Source organism: Phlebotomus papatasi, chromosome 3, assembly GCF_024763615.1.
Source record: "Phlebotomus papatasi isolate M1 chromosome 3, Ppap_2.1, whole genome shotgun sequence".
NCBI lineage: Eukaryota > Metazoa > Arthropoda > Insecta > Diptera > Psychodidae > Phlebotomus > Phlebotomus papatasi.
Genome location: NC_077224.1, coordinates 37886033 through 37905258, shown reverse-complemented (window position 1 = coordinate 37905258; position 19226 = coordinate 37886033). Strand labels below are relative to the sequence as shown.

The 19226-nt window shown below is 34.0% G+C and overlaps 1 protein-coding gene across 2 annotated transcripts in view; it reads left to right on the top strand.

Annotated features, from left to right (window-relative positions):
- Positions 1-19226, top strand: part of LOC129805564 (short neuropeptide F) — a 48667-nt gene that overhangs the window by 6254 nt on the left and 23187 nt on the right. For both annotated transcript variants that reach the window (XM_055853560.1, XM_055853559.1), the window contains exon 2: positions 8727-8785. The gene's annotated coding sequence lies outside the window, so the exon portion shown is untranslated. The remainder of the gene's footprint in view (positions 1-8726; positions 8786-19226) is intronic.

Below are 19226 nucleotides of genomic sequence, written 5' to 3'. Positions count from 1 at the left end.
CATACCATGACCTCAAAATTATTTTAAATGTAACGGTCGATAACTCGTCCGGATTACGCCGATCCGGATTAGAAAGCGGGCACTGTAATTTCATCCCTTTCACGATTTTGAACATTCAGGATTTTGGCTTTCGGGATTTTGGCTTTCGGGATTTTGGCTGCCACCGAAATAAAAGCATACAAAAATTCCGTATTTTCTCAAAGTCAGTTGTGAGTAGTAATGATTAGCCCTTAGAGGATTTATCAAGTACTTGTTTCTCCCAAACACATTGTTATTTTTGGGGAAGACGTGACAAGGATCGATTTTTTCAATTACTGATTATTGGTTCGATTGCGAAGGGGAATCTTTCCACCTTCTTTACTTTACTAAACTTCTCTCTATCTTTTGCCACGAACACTCCATTAATTATTCAGTAGCCAATAATTCATACTTCCAATATTATTAATTTGCCATCTGAAAAATTGTCCTCAATTTCGGTGAGCAAATAGGGGGACGTGGGATGTGGGCATGAGGAAAAATTAGTAAATTACCCGGCAATTGTGTTCGATAAATTTAATTAAATGGCCATATGTTAAGATTGTAATATGTGTATTAAATGATCATTACACTGTAATCGGCTTTTGTGACATGTTGCTGGTGGGTGTTTTTATCCAGAGCTTTTCTCCATCGTGGAAAATTGTAACACATTTTTGAACACGGATTTAATTCAATATTTCACTGAGAAAATTTCTCGATGTTAAAACCATTTTGTATATTTTTCTGCTTGATGATTTTGTGGATGTACTCAGTGAATAGAAACTTACATCATTAAAAAATCTAACATAATAGATCTCAACAGTTTTCCTGTGGTATCGTGTAGGAAAATTAAAAATGCAAAAAGTAAACCTTAGGGCAAATGTGTAAATAAATTGCTAAAACTTCCTGTGTATATAGGATTTATTTCACACCAGAATTTATTAGCTTTAGCAACTTGTTAGTTCTGAAATTAAATTATTTGTTGGAGAGATTTTCCAACCTACAAAAATCACAAAATTAATTTAATAATTCACACTATTGAATGGAAAGTGCTGCTTTTCCTACAAAAAATCCTAATTTAAAAATTCATAATAAAAAAATCAAATTATCTTTCTTTCAATGTGGGGAAAAATTATAAAATACATGGAATACTTATCAATAGAAAATAAAATATTGAAAAAAAAATGATAAATTATTCTAATAAAGCATCCCACTATAAATATAATTTATTATGCATCATCTTTTTTTGGTTAGAAATGTCGGAATTACCACTCAGGGAACTTGATGTTCTTGTACAATAAAATATGATTGGCATTTTTTAAAAACTCCTACTGAACTGATTTATATAAATTTCTTCTTGAAAATTAAATTATTCGTTTATGGAAAAGAAATCAAATTACTCTTTAGGTACAAGTTTGTAATAAAGATGTCGAACGAAGCATAACTTTAATTCCTCAAAGTGATAATTGCTCATACAACATCTCGAAAGACAAAGAGAAAGTTTATTGTCAACTTCTCCCCTAATCTTCACACACCATATTCATGTTCTTATGGTATTTGGAATAATATTGTCTTCCTCCTGCTGAAAAACTTTAAACAAAAGTGATAAATTTTCCGCTCAATTCCCGAAATTCTCCATGGAATATTAATTAAATTTAAATACTCATTTGAGGTGTCGGTCGCTTGTCTGAAGCTTTTAAAATCCAATTCCAATTTCAATTTCGACAATTCATGGAATAATATTATTTTTAAATTCATACATGGGTTCATTTATCAGCGGTATTAAATAAAAAAATATTAAACGCAATAAATGATTTATTTAATTAGGGGAAGATTTTGCAGGTTCGTATTAAAAAAGGAGTCCAAGATTTAAGATTTTTTACTTAATGCCACACACACCGAATCAATTATATCACCATATCAAAAAAATCTCTCACTTATTGGTTTCATAAGTCTGCCTCACAAAATTCCTGGAAGTCCTTGGATTTTCCTCTACAGGAAAATGAAAATGTAGTAGCATTTTTTACGAAGGTGTCCGGTTTAACTCTGCTTCGTACCATTTCTTCCAACCCCTGTAGGCCTCATTTTCCCCGGAAACAGTACACCGGAAACAAAAATTTGGGCATCACTACTTAGATGGAACTTTCATCTACTTGTTTTCACCATTTATAGGAGGTATCACGCATTAAAAATCAATTTTAAGCTATTTTTCTAACACATGTTTTTTAACACTCGGAAAACCATGTTTTCCCTGCACTCTGACAGTCAGTTCAGAGCTCGGTTAGGTGTGATTCTCTTATAATCACACCTATTGTAATCCTCGGATTTTCTCTGACACCTCCAAACAGTCTTGCAGAACATATTTTGGACATAACTGATTTCAAAAATGACCAGCCACCAATTTAAAATGAAATGTGGGAAGTTCCACTTTAAAACAAAGAAAATTTTATGAAAAATACTCGAAATACATCGAAGTGGCAATAAAAGAATCACATCTATCATAAACAGTGTAGTTTCATCACTGCACAAATCAGAAAGCAGCAATCGCACCTATTGTAATCCTCGTATTTTCTCTAATACTTCGAATCTGTCTTACTGAACATTTTTTGAACATCAGTGATTCTTAGAATTACCAGTGATTAATTTAAAGTTAAATGAGGAAAACTCCGCTTGAAAACAAAGCAAATTGTATGAAAAATGCTTAAAACGCACCGTATGGTCAATGAAAAAATCACACCTACCATAAGCAGATTTAGGCTTAATGTTTGATTTGACAGAAGCGAAACAAAAACATCTGATGAAATCTCACTTTGCTGTGAAAGTGCGTGTTTTCTTCGAGATTTTCTTGAAAAATGTTTTAATATCACAATTTCCTTGTCAACTTGTTCAGTGGAATCTCTGGATGGGTCAAAATATCCAGAGCGTCGTGCACAGTGTGACCCAAAACAGTCAGGAATTCTCAGAGTTGGTGGTCAATAATATTGACTGATATTTTTACGAACCTGCAGAGGAGGCAATCTTTGTGAAATTTCCTCCGCCCACGAAAACAACCTCCTTCGAGCGAAAGATTTTCACGGTAAATATTAACCCTGATAAACCCTCTATAACTTGGAACGTTGCTTTTCTTCGAAAAGACTCTTAAAGCGTGAAAAAATGCATAAAATAATACACATCGGAATTACGATTTTAGGCCCATTTTTTATTTTTGCTTCTAGAACCCAGGAAAAAAGGCCTAAGCTCCCAAGTTTGTCAGGAAATGTGAGATATATGGGATTAGCTATAAGAATATATGAGCATGGATGATATTCATTTAGTAACTTGGAAAAAAATCAACATTTACGAACCTGCAACGTTACGAAGGTGCAAAACCTTCCACTACTAGATTATCTTGCGTATGAATTAAAAGAAAAAGATAAAAACAAAGCTAAAAAGTATTTGAAGAGATCTTCGACATTCCTCAAGTAAAATGTAAAATTTCTCTACGAACACATAGAAAATCTCAAAACTTTTAATATTTCAATCAAATAAATAATAATTTCTATGATTTACGAAAAAAATTATTTATCAAATAACTTACTCAATGCATTTTTATGAGAAAAGTACATTTAGTAAATTTATAAAACTAAATAAAATCAGGTTCACATTCTGAAATTCTAAGAAAAAAAGTCGTGACAAATTTAATAACTTTGTGAAAAGAAAATTTAAGGTTCAAATTCTAAATGTTTCAAAAAGATAAATTTTGGATATTTACCAGAAAAAAACACACTTATTGGAAGAAGTGAAAAGAACCAGAACGTAACGTATTTAAAGAAAGTCCAATTTAGAAGGGTCAACTAAGACCGAAAGTAGATAACTCGTACTGTTTGGCATATAAAAATTTCGAGATTTCAAGATCTATACATATTTTATTCACTTTTAGAATAAGAAGTTTAAATACAAGAGAACATGGAACAAAATCTGTTAGGTCGAAAAATTCAAAATTCAATGTATTTCAAAATAAAAATACATGAATTCTGCAAATTTTTCCATATGTAGAATCTTTATAAATCGCTTTCACCGTACATTCAAAAATATAGTTTATTTTTTTAAGTTTTGAACCGTTTTAAAATATGTTGCTTATGCTCTAGACACAATTTCGACTTAAACCCAAAAACTGTTTAACGTAATTATAATCAAAATAACGATTATATTACATTTCCATCAATTGCTAGCTAATCCGTCTCTCGGCTTAATCCGAGAAACGACTTAGTGGGAAAGTGATGGGAATTTAGTCAAATTTTATTTTGATTATAATTACGTTAAGCCGTGTCTCGGCTTAGGTCGTAAATGTTAACTAAATATATTTAAATTAAATTAAAATTAGTAAAATGTTGACTACAATTGACAGCACCCCTAATGCCCTTAGACACGAACATTAGGGGCGCTTAGTCAACATTTTTTCAACAATTTTTGTATTAATGTTTCTAAAACAGTTTGAATCCGTTCTATTGGCTTCTTTAAGGCAGAGAAAAGATACGTTGAAATTACAATGAAATAATTGTCCTATAAAAGATGTCAATTGAATTATTTTTTGATTTACGAGAGCCCGTAATACACCTTTTAAAAATTCAACATATTACCGCTTGCTTGCCAGTATTTGAAAATTTATTTTAATTTTAGCAAATAGCTGCAATAATCTTCAATAAAATTGTAGAGTATTATTTTGTAATATTGTTCTACGAAATAAGAATCTTTCAGGGTTTTGGAAGCTCGTGAAGGAACAAAATGATTTTATTCATGATTAATGATTTATGAAGAGAAAAAGCCACTCCAAAGCTAAGTCAAGACTATTTGATGTCTAAGTTCACTTATTCGTAGCTTTAGCGCTGGCTACATGGAGTTCGGGGATTATGCACATTTTCGGGATCGAAAAAAACCGTGCGAAATGGTTTTATGCACCCAGAAAATTTGCCTAAGCTCCCGAAAATTCTCTCGAATAAGTTACAGGAACGTCGTAATAGTCGTAATACATGCAAAATATTTCTTGATGCCAACTTTATGGTCAACTTCATTGTCTTTACACAGGAGAGGAATTTCTGTCCATATTAAAGTAAATTCTCTACGCTTGTGTAGGAAAAACTCTTCAATATGGCCATAAATTTCTCTAGTGTGTAGAGGCCATTAGGCCCTCAGTATCCACAGGAAATTATTTTCAAATTTACGGCGTAAACATATATGCAACATTGAGGAGCATTTCTAAAATTATTTCACAAATTAGCTCTCAATGGTAGGCATAGGCAAACATGCATAATTGGGTGTGCATAATCGCATTCGGTGTGTAATTCCGAAGTCCATAATCTCAGGGAATCCGTGTATTCCAGGTTATCAGAACATTTGAATTTCAATTGCATTAAAATAAACGTCCTTTTCATGATCTTATTCACTTTTGTGCAACTTGCCGCTTTAAATTTTTGAATTTCCAACAGTTTTTTAGGTAAGTTCTCTCTGCTCTCTAGTGTATACCTTTGATTCAAAGAAATCTTAATCGAAAAGACCTTTCAAATATCTCGCTATACATATCTCAAACCATTACTCAACGTGAGAAATATTAGTTTCCCACATTTTCCTATTAAACTAAAAATCGAGGGATTATAATACGAATTTCTTGACTTCGAGCTATAAAATGTTTAAAATCTGCATGAAAATCACACAAAAATTCCTTTACGTCTTGTCGCGTCGTTTACATTGATCCTTATCGTATCTGTATTTTTTTTAAGGGGAAGGCTTTCAGGCTTCGCACGCATTCTGACTTCACACACTTCATATTTTCCCATATTTCCTTTAATTAATCTGATGTAATCCTTTTAGTAAATGTATGACTTAAGACTAGCTATTAAAAGGGACAGATAATCCTAACCGGCTTATGTAGGTGAGATTCTTAACGTGAGCTAACTCGGAGTGCATGCAAATTCGATTTAGAGCTGAAGTTGGGAGACGCCATTCAGTTATCTTGAATCAAATTCGTGAAATTATACAAATTTTGTATTTAAACCAAAATATCAAGGATTTTGATGAACTGACAGAAAAGTGTTATATGGGTGAAATGTAGACCAGAATGTTCTCTATAATTTTCCCATAGAACATGATCTCATCGATTACTCAGAAGCCAAGATAAGCGAGGTTTTTTGTTTCTTAACTCGTTTTTTCATCCAGAGTTCCCCAAGTAGTCATTTGTTGAACTTCAACTATATCAAAGAATTGTTGTATTTTGTGGGACTTTCCATTTAAAACCCTATTTTAAGTGTCTTGGTGGAGTAGAAGCAGTCAAATTGGCATCTGAGTGATTTCAAAGCGTTTTTATGGGAAAAATCATTTTTTTCACACTTAAACGGCAAAATCGGAGTGATAGCGTAGTCTGAGCGGAAAATGATGTATGGACGAAATGTAGAGACAAATGTGCTCTACAATTATGTCGAAGTAATCATCAAAATCGGTTCAGCGACAGTCGAGATAATTGAGGTTATGTGATATTGAAATTGGTTTTTCGACTGTGGCGCCCCTGGTGTTGGTCCCACGAAGTTCAAATATTCTAGAAAGTTGTAGCATTTGGTGAGATCTTTCGTTTAAGCCCTCACTCATCAAAATCGGTCACATAGAACCGGAGATATGATTTTTTGAATTTTGTGAACTTTGACCCCTCATATCTCCGGTTCTGTTTTAACCACAGCGCGCATACGCACCATTTTGGAAACGTCCTAGACTGGACTACAACATACTAAAATTTCATTAACTTGCACAATGCCGTTTTTGAGAAAAGTGACTTTGAATTTCGATGAATTTTGACGCTATCACAGCGCCACCTGTGGTGACTTTTTGAACTTCCATCTGAAAGTGCTCATCGAGACGAAACCAAAAAGGTAAAATTTAGGTCTCTATATTAATTAGAACCGGAGATAGAGGCCGGTCAATGTTCGAACTTTGACCCCTTATAGCTCGGGTCAGGGGTTATGGATCGACTTAAGGTTTTTTTTGTTTGATAGGTATAATCAACGGCTACAACATACTAAATTTTCAGCCCGATGCACAATGGAATTTTTGAGTTATTTAACTTTTAAGATTTAAAAATTTTCTTTTTAAAAAAAGCGCCCCTAGCGGTGGTTTTATGAACTTGCGATGTTAGAAGGGGAAGTGGCATTTCACGAGAGCTTTCCAAAAAGCCCTCACTTTTTAAATTCTGACAATTAGAACCGGAGTTATGGCCATTTTAAGAAATTTTTTTTGGACCCTTATAGCTCGGGTCAGGGGGGTCGGGGGACCTTAACTTTGGTATTGATGGAAAGCTCTAAGGCCCAGCTATAACATACTAAAATTTGAGTCCGCTGAATGCCATAGGGGCGGAGCTATTGAGAAAACAAAAAAAGGGGGGTCTTCAAAATGGCGGAAGGAGGGGTGGGGGGTGGGGGGTCTATGCACCAAGTTGCAATTTTCACCCGATATATAACCTTTGCCGAAAACCGCAAGTCGATATCTTTTTTAGTTTAGGAGCTATTAAGCTCCAAAGAGCGGCCGGCCGGCCGGCCGGCCGGCCGGCCGGCCGGGAACGTAACTTAGCCACATATATATTCGGAATCAGGAAGTGGCGAAACACATTTTGGCCAAATTTGAGGTCGATCGGACGACATGAAATTTTGTTAGGATTATAGTAGGTGAGATTTTGTTAAGAATCTCACCTAATATATTGCCATAGATAGGACAAAATTTGTTAAAAGAATATAGGAAAACTATGAAATGTTCGAAGGCAGAGTATGTGCGAAGTTCGAAAGCCTTCGCCTATCCAAATTTCTAATATCTATAGGGGGAAGTACGGCTTCTTTGAGCTGTGGGGGTGCATTGACATACGATTTTTTCGCATATTTTTAAAGGAACTTTAATGTAATGAAATTCAGCTCTGCGGAACAATTTGTGTACGAAATAAAATAATTGTAAGGTCGTCTACTTTCCCTTACGGCGTTATCACACTTGCACATTAAAATTTTAATGTGATTCACATTAATTGACTCTTGTGAGCGTCCAAATATGTTATTTGTGTCTTTGAGTCACCTAATATTTGAGGTTTTTCTATTTATTGATAAAGAAGTGGACTTGGCTTGCAAAAAAAAGTTTAAATTTACCTAAAGCATAAATACTTTTCACATTAAAAAATTAAAGAGAAAATCGCATTAATTTTTCGCATTAATGCTATAAATCAATTTAAATAAAATTTTGCGGGCCAAGTCTACCTTTTTATCAACAAATAGATCAAATTTTGAATATAAAATGATTCAAACACACAAATTACACATTTGGACTCTCACCAGCGACAATTAATGAAAATCATATTAAAATTTTAATGTGCAAGTGTGATAACACAGTTATGGCGTTGACACACTATAAGCAATTTTCGTCAAAAATTACCTTTTTTAAAAAATTCTGACGTTTCTGCCTACAAGGATAGGGGAAATTTTCTTTAAAAAGGCATTTTTTAAAGAAATTTCTCATAGCGTGTAGAGGCCATTAGAAATTAAAAATCGTATAGGAACGTATTTAGCCCCACAGCTCAAAATAGCCCCAACTCCCCTATTAACAAATTAATTTGGTATAATTAAATAAAAATAATTAATCTGTTTTCATTTGTTTTCTTTTCCGGTGTGCTATAAATATTCTACATCCTTGGATATTTTGGAATCAAACAGGATTTCCCTCCTTCCGTATTGTATGACTTTTAGGCTCTTCTCTGGAAAATCTTAAAAAGGTGAGTTTATTTATTGCAATACTGTCTAAAAAAACATATACCTTCCCCATCGTGTAATTATTCCCGAATTATCTCTATGAACTAGAAAAAGCCTATTTTATCACCAATCTCTCCAACAAACTCACATAAACTCTTTTGAATCTCATTAATCTATGCCTTATCGTCACAATGTGCGCCAAAAAGATGTTCAACCACATTTTGTGGCACAATTCCACGTGAATCTTATCGTAATTTCGTCTTATCATTTAATATGAATTTACATGGTCTCTTCCCCTACACACAGAATTATCTCCTGTAGTAATCTCTGTCGCCCTCAAAGGTTGTCCTACTTGTAGCAACGCAGGTTTTCTAGGGGATGAAAGAAATTTTAAATAAAATTTAATACCTTTTGACGAAGAAGACGAAATGAAATGTAAAATTAGAATTTAAGCTCGCGCAAATCTATTCCGTCCATACATTTCGATAAGTATGAAAATGAATTAATTCATGCTATTGATGGAAATCAATTAATTTTCAGCTTTTGGTTTACCTTGGTTTTGGAGTTCTCATTGTAAATGTATTTTGGTAATTCTGCATTTTCATTAAATGATTCTAAATGAATAAATTGACAAGTGGAACTTTGAAATTCCAAATAGAGTGGAAAATTTAATGGTATGAATGAAATAACTAGAATATCTAAGCAGAAAATTGTAGAGAATATTCCAAAGAAATGTCACTACAAATGAGCAAGTTTGACAAGAAAGTTTCTTGGGATACTTTAACACCTTTTCTGGAAGGTATTTTAAGTGTGATACAACTTTTTGATAAGATCCTTTGTGAAGTGTCTCATTCAGCTCTCACCGCAAAGAGCTCTCAGGAAAACTTCTCTCAATTTTCTACCCTACATTCCCAGAGGTTTTTCTTGGAGGAAAAAAAAACATCACAAGAATTAACAGCCATGAGTTACGTCTTTCGGTGAGATATTTTGCCATTAAGATCATTTGATGGACCATCAAAATATCCCTCGAAAAACCATTATCGACAAAAGAATTGCTGAAGGAAGGTGAGAAGGCAATTTGTAAATCAAACAATCGAGGGTGAATGCTCGAGTTGACAAGAATAAGAACAATAGAAAAGTATTAAAAAGTTTTGCTAAGAAGTTGAATGCTGAGAGAGCTTTTACTCGGTATAATATTTAGGAAACTGTTTGGTTTTCAGAGGGGAAATTTTGATTGTCTTTGAGTAGATTTTAGACATCTCTAAATCTTTAAAAGAAATGGTTTCAGTCTCTGAAATAATCCACGGCTTAAGTGAAACCATATGCGATTTTCATAAGAGTATTTCCTCCGAGACGTGAAATATGCTCTAATTTGGAGCTAAATTTACGATAAATTCTCTATCGCGTGGTTTTAATGCATCTTACAAGGAGTATATGAAAATTTAATCATATGTAATCTTAATACATAAAACCGAGCTTTCGACGGCACAGTATTGTTAGACATGTTACTAAATGAATTTTCAAGATAAAGCTTGAGCAAGAGATTAATATTATTGTATTTCCTTATTAGCTTAGGACTACATACCCTAGCGGTAATCCACGTAAAATATTGAAATGTCACTTCAATTTGAGATTTTACGAGCTTAGAAGAAATACCCTGGAAGGGGCAAGTAATGCCATTTTTCTAAAAAGAAAATGAAACTCCAAAATCGTTCTTCAAAGAAGTAAAAAAAAAGTTATAAGCATTCTTTAGGCCAAGAAGATTTTTTTTACCAAGAGCTGAATGGTAGGTAAAGGCTTTCAAGCTTCGCACATACTCTACCGTCGAACACTTCATATTCTTTCCATATCCCTTTGACAAATCTGACCATTTTTTAGGAATTGTGCGACTTAATACTAAACTTATTAAACTATATTGCCATATAGGTAAATTTCATTAAAACAATATGGAAAGAAATACATAGTGTTCCAACCTAGACTGTGTGCGAAACCTGAAAGCCTTCCCCTATAGGGTTTTGTTGTAATACTTCATTCTAAATTATAAATTCACAAATATAGCAAAAAGTCCTAAGAAAATGCAACAAATCTCACATTCGCATTAAAACAAGCTTCAGAATTTTATACAGAAAAAAATCCGACTATATTTCTCACCCTCATACTCAGCTTAGCTCCTTATGATTTATGAACTTCCATCTCAAATTTTATTACTGATATGTTGTATGAAATAAAAGTTTTCCATTATGGAAAATAAATTGATGACCAGGATGCAAAATGACACTTCTCCGCTTTTTATCTCCAACGACTTTTTTTGGTGATAAATAAAAGTTTTCATTAATTTATGAAAACTAAATTTTCCAAACTTTAGAGACAGTTTTACTCATTTATATGACACAGAAAAGTGAGTTTTAGGTGAGATTCATAATAATTTCTCTTATTATAATCCTCGTAAAATTTTATACTCTCCGAATAGTCTAAAACTTTAGAAAAATGTGATTCAGAGCTCCCCTAGTGTAAGTTTTCAATAAGCCTATAATCTGCTTTATTTAATATTCTAACTCAACTTTTAATCTATTTCGCTTCTCAATAAGCTTCTCAGGATATTAATTTAAAAATTCATCAGACGCATTGCTACAATGTTATTTAAAAAACTCACTTATCTTCGGATGTCGGGTAAATGTCCTAATTCAAAACCATTTCCAGACGCTTTAACTTTGACAGAAGATTCAACACATTAGGGGAAATGCTCATAATTTTGTCCAGTTTCTTATTTTGGACACTTTGAGGATAACATTGGACACTAAAAATAAATTGATTAAAATGATGGATTTTTATTCCAATATTTGATGAATAATGAATTCTATCTAAATATTTGTTCTTTTTGGAAGATTTTAACACTAAATACGTTAAAATTTGAATATGATTTGAGTTGAAATTCCTTTGTTGAAAATTCAGTGTGAGCAATTGCTTACGAGAAATATGACAGAACTTCGTGGCTTACTTCAGTCTTATTTAGTTTTGGTGAAGTATTAACAAAGTTTGTTCGCTGTTTTTGAGTGATATTATTGAATATTCATTGAATATTGTGTTGATTCACGTTACTGATGATTTGTACATTTGACCTGAAGTGAGATTTGCCTTGTGAATTATATTTTTCGTGTGAAAAGTGGGAAATTTTTTAAGACATTCACCAGTGAGGTCATGATTCTTATTTTGGACAGGTGTTTTTCTCACGAAATTTCGTGAAGTTTTAGCTTTTGTGATGACTAGGTTGGACAAATGCCTGGAGAAACAAAGGAGCATCATCTCTACGAAAGAGATGTAGCGAGAAATGCCTTGAAAGGCTCCCGGAAAGGTCAGGGAATGAGCGATTCCGCACGTACTTGGAGCACCGAAGTCAACTCACTTTAATGAATGATATGGAAAGTTTCTGGGCTTCTTGTGACATTCCACGTTTCCCTTACATGATCAGGAAGAGGACTTGGTAAGATTGGTTCATGATATGAAGAACAATGGGCATCCTATTGAGGCGGATTAGCTGTCCAAATTTACAGACAAGTTGTAAAAATTAATAACCAAGTTGTCCAAAATAAGAGCCAATGTCACCTCTACTTATCAATTCATTTTTAAACGTATTAAAACTAATTTTAATAAAAATAAGACGATAAATAGCTTGCTAAGTTTCTAAATAACCCTTCTGAAAAGAGAGTAACAAGAAATGTCAATTAGTATAGAAAATATCGCACTTCAAACTTGGAACTTCGATGCTTATAAGCAGATTGTCCAAAATTATGAGCACTTCCCCTATGTACATATTTATTCTGAAGAGAATTACATAAATTTGTTCCTTCACTCTTCTAGAATGTTACTGTTTATGTTTAGTAAAAATTCTTTAGATACAATTTGAAAACTTCTTAAATACAAGAAAAATACGCGGGCGTAGAATGCTTCTATTGGACACAAATTAATCCAAATGGAGTCAAGGGAAAGTTTCAAATTGGAGACAAAAAAATTGGATCCTGAGTGCAGGATTTGTTCTTATTCCTGGTCTTTTCACCTTTCCCATCTAAAAGAATAAAAAAAATCTCTCCAAAAAAAATCATATTTCAGGGGTTTCCTATTGAAGCATTTGCAGACACTTCAGAAAAACCCTTTTTGTTCACGAAATAAGGTAATTCTTTCATTTGAAAACTTCACGTACCGTTAACAATAAAGATTAGCACTTAATTTAACTAAAATTAGTCAGAAATATGACATAAATGTTAAAAAAAAACGAATAAACAACAGTCACTTTATTGTGTTTTTCATTGGAAAACATGGTCGATCGATGAAAAATTCGATGGTGAAAAGGTACACTTTTAATTTTTCTGAGAAATTAACAAATTAAAATTTGTGAATATGAATGGATTTTCACTTTATTTGGAGCAAAATTAACTAAATAATGAAACTGAGATATAGAAAATTTATAAATATAGTAATTTTATACTGTATTTATCATGAAAACAGTGACGTTTGCATTTAGAGCAGCGAAAAATTTCCATTTGGAGCAGGTTTTGAATTAGCTTAATTTACCCTATTTTATGCAATTTGATCCAACTTTCTAGTTACAGACTAAGTTTTTAAGAAAAAAGTCTTAGGCTTTCTTTGCTATTAAAAGAATTAAATATATAGGTTATTATTTTAATCGTAACGAGATATAAAAGGTAATCATTTTTGCAATGTCAATTCCCGTAGTGAAAGAATCTGCTAAGTTCATTGTAGACCGTCCAGGAGCGCCTTCCCGTGATGTGGATGCTTCTTCCATGCTCACACGGACTTGTTGGGCAAGGGCCGTGCATTTTTATTGCGTTATATCTACAGTAAAAATGTATTTTTCTAGACATTCAGATTTTTGCATGAGGCGGGACTCGAACTCACAACATTGTGAGTCAAGCCGGAAATCTATCCGCCAAAGAACCAACGGTCTTACCTATTGCGCCACTGATATCCCCGACTTAGGTTAAAGACAATAAATGTAAAAGTCATTTTAGTAGTAATATTGAAAAAAATAATATACAAAAATACTTACTTAGGTGGCTGCAATGCCTCTTTAACTCTTTAAGGACGAGAGGGTCAAAAATCGGGGGTCAGAAAAAATCACTTTTTATGACTTTTTAGAGCAAAATATAACTTTAGACGGCCGTAGGAAAAATTTCATTTTTGGGTCACCGGTGACCCAATCGTCCTTAAAGGGTTAAGGGACCAGGTCTCTTGCACTAACCTCCTCCAGTCCTGGCGACCCTCCGTCAGCTCGCTCCAGAAACATAGCATAGATCTCTGTCGAAAAGCCCGTCCTACGGAGGCTCCTTGCAAATTTTCGATCTCACCTACAATAAGCTGATTTAGGCTTATCACTAACTTTTTTTTAACTTCTAACGAGGGGCAAAAGTAGCAAGTAGTGAGGGTTGAAAAGTAAAAAAGAATCCCCTCGAAAGAGGTAACTTCCAGGTGTTTTTTTTGGGTCGTTTCTCCCTCTTTATTGCTTCATGGTTCAATGAAAAATCAATTGGCAGTCGCCGAATTGGCCTGTTGCTTCACCAAAATTCTCCAACCTCCCCTAGAGGTTCGATGGGAGTTTAGTGTGTTGGAATTCAACTTGTTGCATGGTTTACAAGCGAGAAAAACGCAGAAAAGCGTTCAATTGTGTGGAATAAAAAATGCTCTCACTAAATTGGCCCCAGGGAAAAGCGCTCAGAAGAGAAAGTTGGAATGTTTGTTTATAATTTTGATGATAGTCCGTGGTATATTGGAAATGGGAACATTAAAACAAATATTGCACTATAGAATGAAATCCAATAAATTGAATTTCAATTTATGATGTTTGGCTTTTGTGTTATTTTTCGTTTTCATAAAAAAAATGAATTTATATAAACAAGACTTTTATTATTAAAAAATTTCGCAGAAAATTAGCTGCAAAATTAATCTTCTCAAACAACCTTTGTCCTTCCTTTCAATAGCCAAAATACCGTTAAGTAGATCAATTGTGTTAAGCTCTCGGTGTGAGAACCAATTTCTTCCCTCTGTTGAGCTTTTGACGAGCTTCACCTATATTACCTATATATACCAGTCGGAAATCAAAAGCAAAGAGAAACGCTCTACCAAAATCCTAATTTCAATTACATTTCATATCAATTAATGGTGACAAGCAATGAATGAGAAGCTTTGAGACTTTTCTCCTCTAAAATTGTCGAGAAATGATAATGAAGGGAATATCAGGAAAATTTATCTTCGCAATTTTACCTTCAGTCTTTAGGTAGCAGACGAAAAGGGGAATTTTCTCGCTATTTGTGCAATTAAATGAAAAATTAATCAACTGATGAGCATCATGCATGCATAAAAATACAATGGGTTGAATTGGATATGCATCCTCTATGGAAATTAAATGCAAAAAAATTTTGAATAAATATCAACTGCACAGGAATTTTTCATAGAATTAATTTATTAGTCCTGATTCACGTGGTAGTCTTCTATAAATATTTATTTTTTGCATTTAAATCTCGGCTAAAAGGTTTGAATTCAGTGGTATTAAAATACATTGCACATGTATAAATACAAATTTATTGACATGTAATTAATGACTGGCAATAAAATAACACATTGTTGATAAGAGAGAGGGAGAGAGATTATTGATAAATATATTTTCAATAATGTTTCATATTATTTGGGTTTTACTGTAATGACTTATGCCCAACGCACAATAACTTTTGTTTAGTAAAATTGTTTTTTGACATTTCAATGAGAGTGAGTGAGATCTAGATCTAGTCATCTCGCTCTTTCTCATGGGAAATTTTGAAAACATGTTTACAAACCAAAGTTATTGTGCGCCGGTCATTACTTAAAGATAAATGATCATCAGCAAATGTTTATTTTGTGAGATTGTAATCAATGTCGTGTTTAAAACGTTCTGCAAATAAGAATTTGTTTTCTATTGCTTGAACTCGAGTGTTAGAACAAAATATACAACAAAAACAATAATTTTTAACAGTTTTATAACTTCGACCTCATATCCTTTAAAAAATTGTACTTTAATCAAGGGTTTTCTCATATTGAGAAATCCTTGTCAATTATCCGAGAAACGCTTTGCGAAACCCGAGAAACCTAATTTCTGCATCGCGAAACCTAAAAATTGCATCGCGAAACCAGAAACCCTTGTCAGAAAAAATCTAAATTAGTTACCCCTTGACTTTAACAGACTTTTACGATTCAGAAGGTTGGAAAACAACCAATCGTATGCCAGAAAAAATCCTATTGACCGAAAGGGTATCCAAACCCGGAACTCTTGCACCATAAAGCAAGAATTCTACCACTTGGCCTAATGAGTGCCCAACATGGTATTAATAGAAAAATTGGGAACTCAAGAGCCACTGAACTTAAAACCTCAATGGATCAATGGATAGCGTTTTGGATGTGAAAAGCAGGGGCTTCTGGCTTAAGAACTGAATCATATCCAGTGCATGGAAAAAAATAGTTTAACTAATGGTAAAAATATGGTTTGGATCAGTACGAGCGTGACGGATTTAATGCCTAGAAAAAATGATTTTTTTATACTTAAATATGGAGAAGTGGGGCAGCTTTGAAATTGGAATTTTTCACCTATTTTTAAATAAAATTTAGCCTTATCATGAAATAATTTAGCTGAACAAACAGATTGAGATGCTAAATAACATTACAGTTCCATTTAAACATAGGAGAAAAATCCCAATTTTAAAACTGCCCCACATTCAAAGGTGCCCCACTTCCCCCTAAATTAATATGCCACATGGGCTAAGATCGCTAAGATATGTACTTTATCGATTAATAATGGGTTGAGTCACCACCGTGATAGATAATCGTCTGATTTTTCCAAGGCATATTTTTCAAGTAAATTTACAACGTTTTTCGGCCAGGACGGCCAGGACCACAAAATTAGATGAATTTGTCCTGTCAGATCCTCAAACATGTAAACTCTATTCATCATGACTGTAATATCCAATTAAGAGTGACTATTCGTTTGTCCAAATACGCCTTTAATGTTCTTTTCAGTATTAATTTTGCTGTCCCTATCGCAATGTTAAGGTTAGATTCCACTTAAACTAACTAACACTTCGCTTTTTCGCGTCACTTTCCCTGTTTAGCCAGGTACTGGTAAGTACCCTATATTTTCAATCTATTAGGTGAGATTCTTAACAATCTCACCTACTATAATCCTAACAAAATTTCATGTCGTCCGATCGCGCTCAAACTTGGCCAAAATGTGTTTCGCCACTTCCTGATCACGAATATATGGGGGGCTAAGTTACGTTCCCGGCCGGCCGGCCGGCCGTCCGGCCGCTCTTTGGAGCTTAATAGCTCCTAAACTAAAAAAGATATCGACTTGCGGTTTTCGGCAAAGGTTAAATATCGTATGAAAATTGCAACTTGGTGTATTGACCCCCCACCCCCCACCCCTCCTTCCGCCATTTTGAAGACCCCCCTTTTTTGTTTTCTCAATAGCTCCGCCCCTACGGCATCGAGCGGGCTCAAATTTTAGTATGTTATAGCTGGGCCTTAGAGCTTTCCATCAGTACCAAACTTAAGGTCCCCCGACCCCCCTGACCCGAGCTATAAGGGTCCAAAAAAAATTTCTTAAAATGGCCATAACTCCGGTTCTAATTGTCAGAATTTAAAAAGTGAGGGCTTTTTGGAAAGCTCTCGTGAAATGCCACTTCCCCTTCTAACATCGCAAGTTCATAAAACCACCGCTAGGGGCGCTTTTTTTAAAAAGAAAATTTTTAAATCTTAAAAGTTAAATAACTCAAAAATTCCTTATGCAATCGGGCTGAAATTTTAGTATGTTGTAGCCGTTGATTATACCTATCAAACAAAAAAAACCTTAAGTCGATCCACAACCCCTGACCCGAGCTATAAGGGGTCAAAGTTCGAACATTGACCGGCCTCTATCTCCGGTTCTAATTAACATAGCGACCTAAATTTGACCTTTTTGGTTTCGTCTCGATGAGCACTTTCAGATGGAAGTTCAAAAAGTCACCACAGGTGGCGCTGCGATAGCGTCAAAATTCATCGAAATTCAAAGTCACTTTTCTCAAAAACGGCATTGTGCAAGTTAATGAAATTTTAGTATGTTGTAGTCCAGTCTAGGACGTTTCCAAAATGGTGCGTATGTGCGCTGTGGTTTCAATAGAACCGGAGATATGAGGGGTCAAAGTTCACAACATTCAAAAAATCATATCTCCGGTTCTATGTGACCAATTTTGATGAATGAGGGCTTAAACGAAAGATCTCACCAAATGCTACAACTTTCTAGAATATTTGAACTTCATGGGACCAACACCAGGGGCGCCACAGTCGAAAAACCAATTTCAATATCACATAACCTCAATTATCTCGACTGTCGCTGAACCGATTTTGATGATTACTTCGACATAATTGTAGAGCACATTTGTCTCTACATTTCGTCCATACATCATTTTCCACTCAGACTACGCTATCACTCCGATTTTGCCGTTTAAGTGTGAAAAAATTGATTTTTCCCATAATTACGCTTTGAAACCACTCAGATGCCAATTTGACTGCCTCTACTCGACCAAGACACTTAAAATATGGTTTTAAATGGAAAAACTCACATAATACAACAATTCTTTGATATAGTTGAAGTTCAACAAATGACTACTTGGGGAACTCTGGATGAAAAAACGAGTTAAGAAACAAAAAACCTCGCTTATCTTGGCTTCTGAGTAATCGATGAGATCATGTTCTATGAGAAAATTATAGAGAACATTCTGGTCTACATTTCACCCATATATCACTTTTCTGTCAGTTCATCCAAATCCTTGATATTTTGGTTTAAATACAAAATTTGTATAATTTCACGCATGGCGTCTCCCAACTTCAGCTCTAAATCGAATTCGCATGCACTCCGAGTTAGCTCACGTTAAGAATCTCACCTACATAAGCCGGTTAGGATTATCTGTCCCTTTAAATTACTTAATTCACTTAAAGATAAAGAATTCAATTCACTCCAGAGTAAGTTGGTAACCAGCGCTAAGACGGCGGTGGATGCAGAAAAAGTACTTGTAAATTTCTTTTGTTATATAAAATTTGTAACGCATTATTCCAGAGAGCATGGATATCTACCTATCTAAAAAAGGAAAAATTTCGAGTTTTCTATCTCTGTATCGACCATTTGTACGTGAAATTTTTGGTCATTTGGGATAAAAACAGAGAAAATGTATTTTTAGAACGACGAGTATTATGCGCTTGACGGGTATAATAATCTCTGACCAGTCCAGGTTAATCAAGTTAATTTTGCAATTTAATTTATTCAGAAACAATGAGAAATAACTTAGATACTATAATGAATATATCATAAATATTATTCTGAATATGGTCTAAAATTGTGAAAAAAATAATATAATTAAGATCTGATCAGTAGTAATTCACCAATTTTGA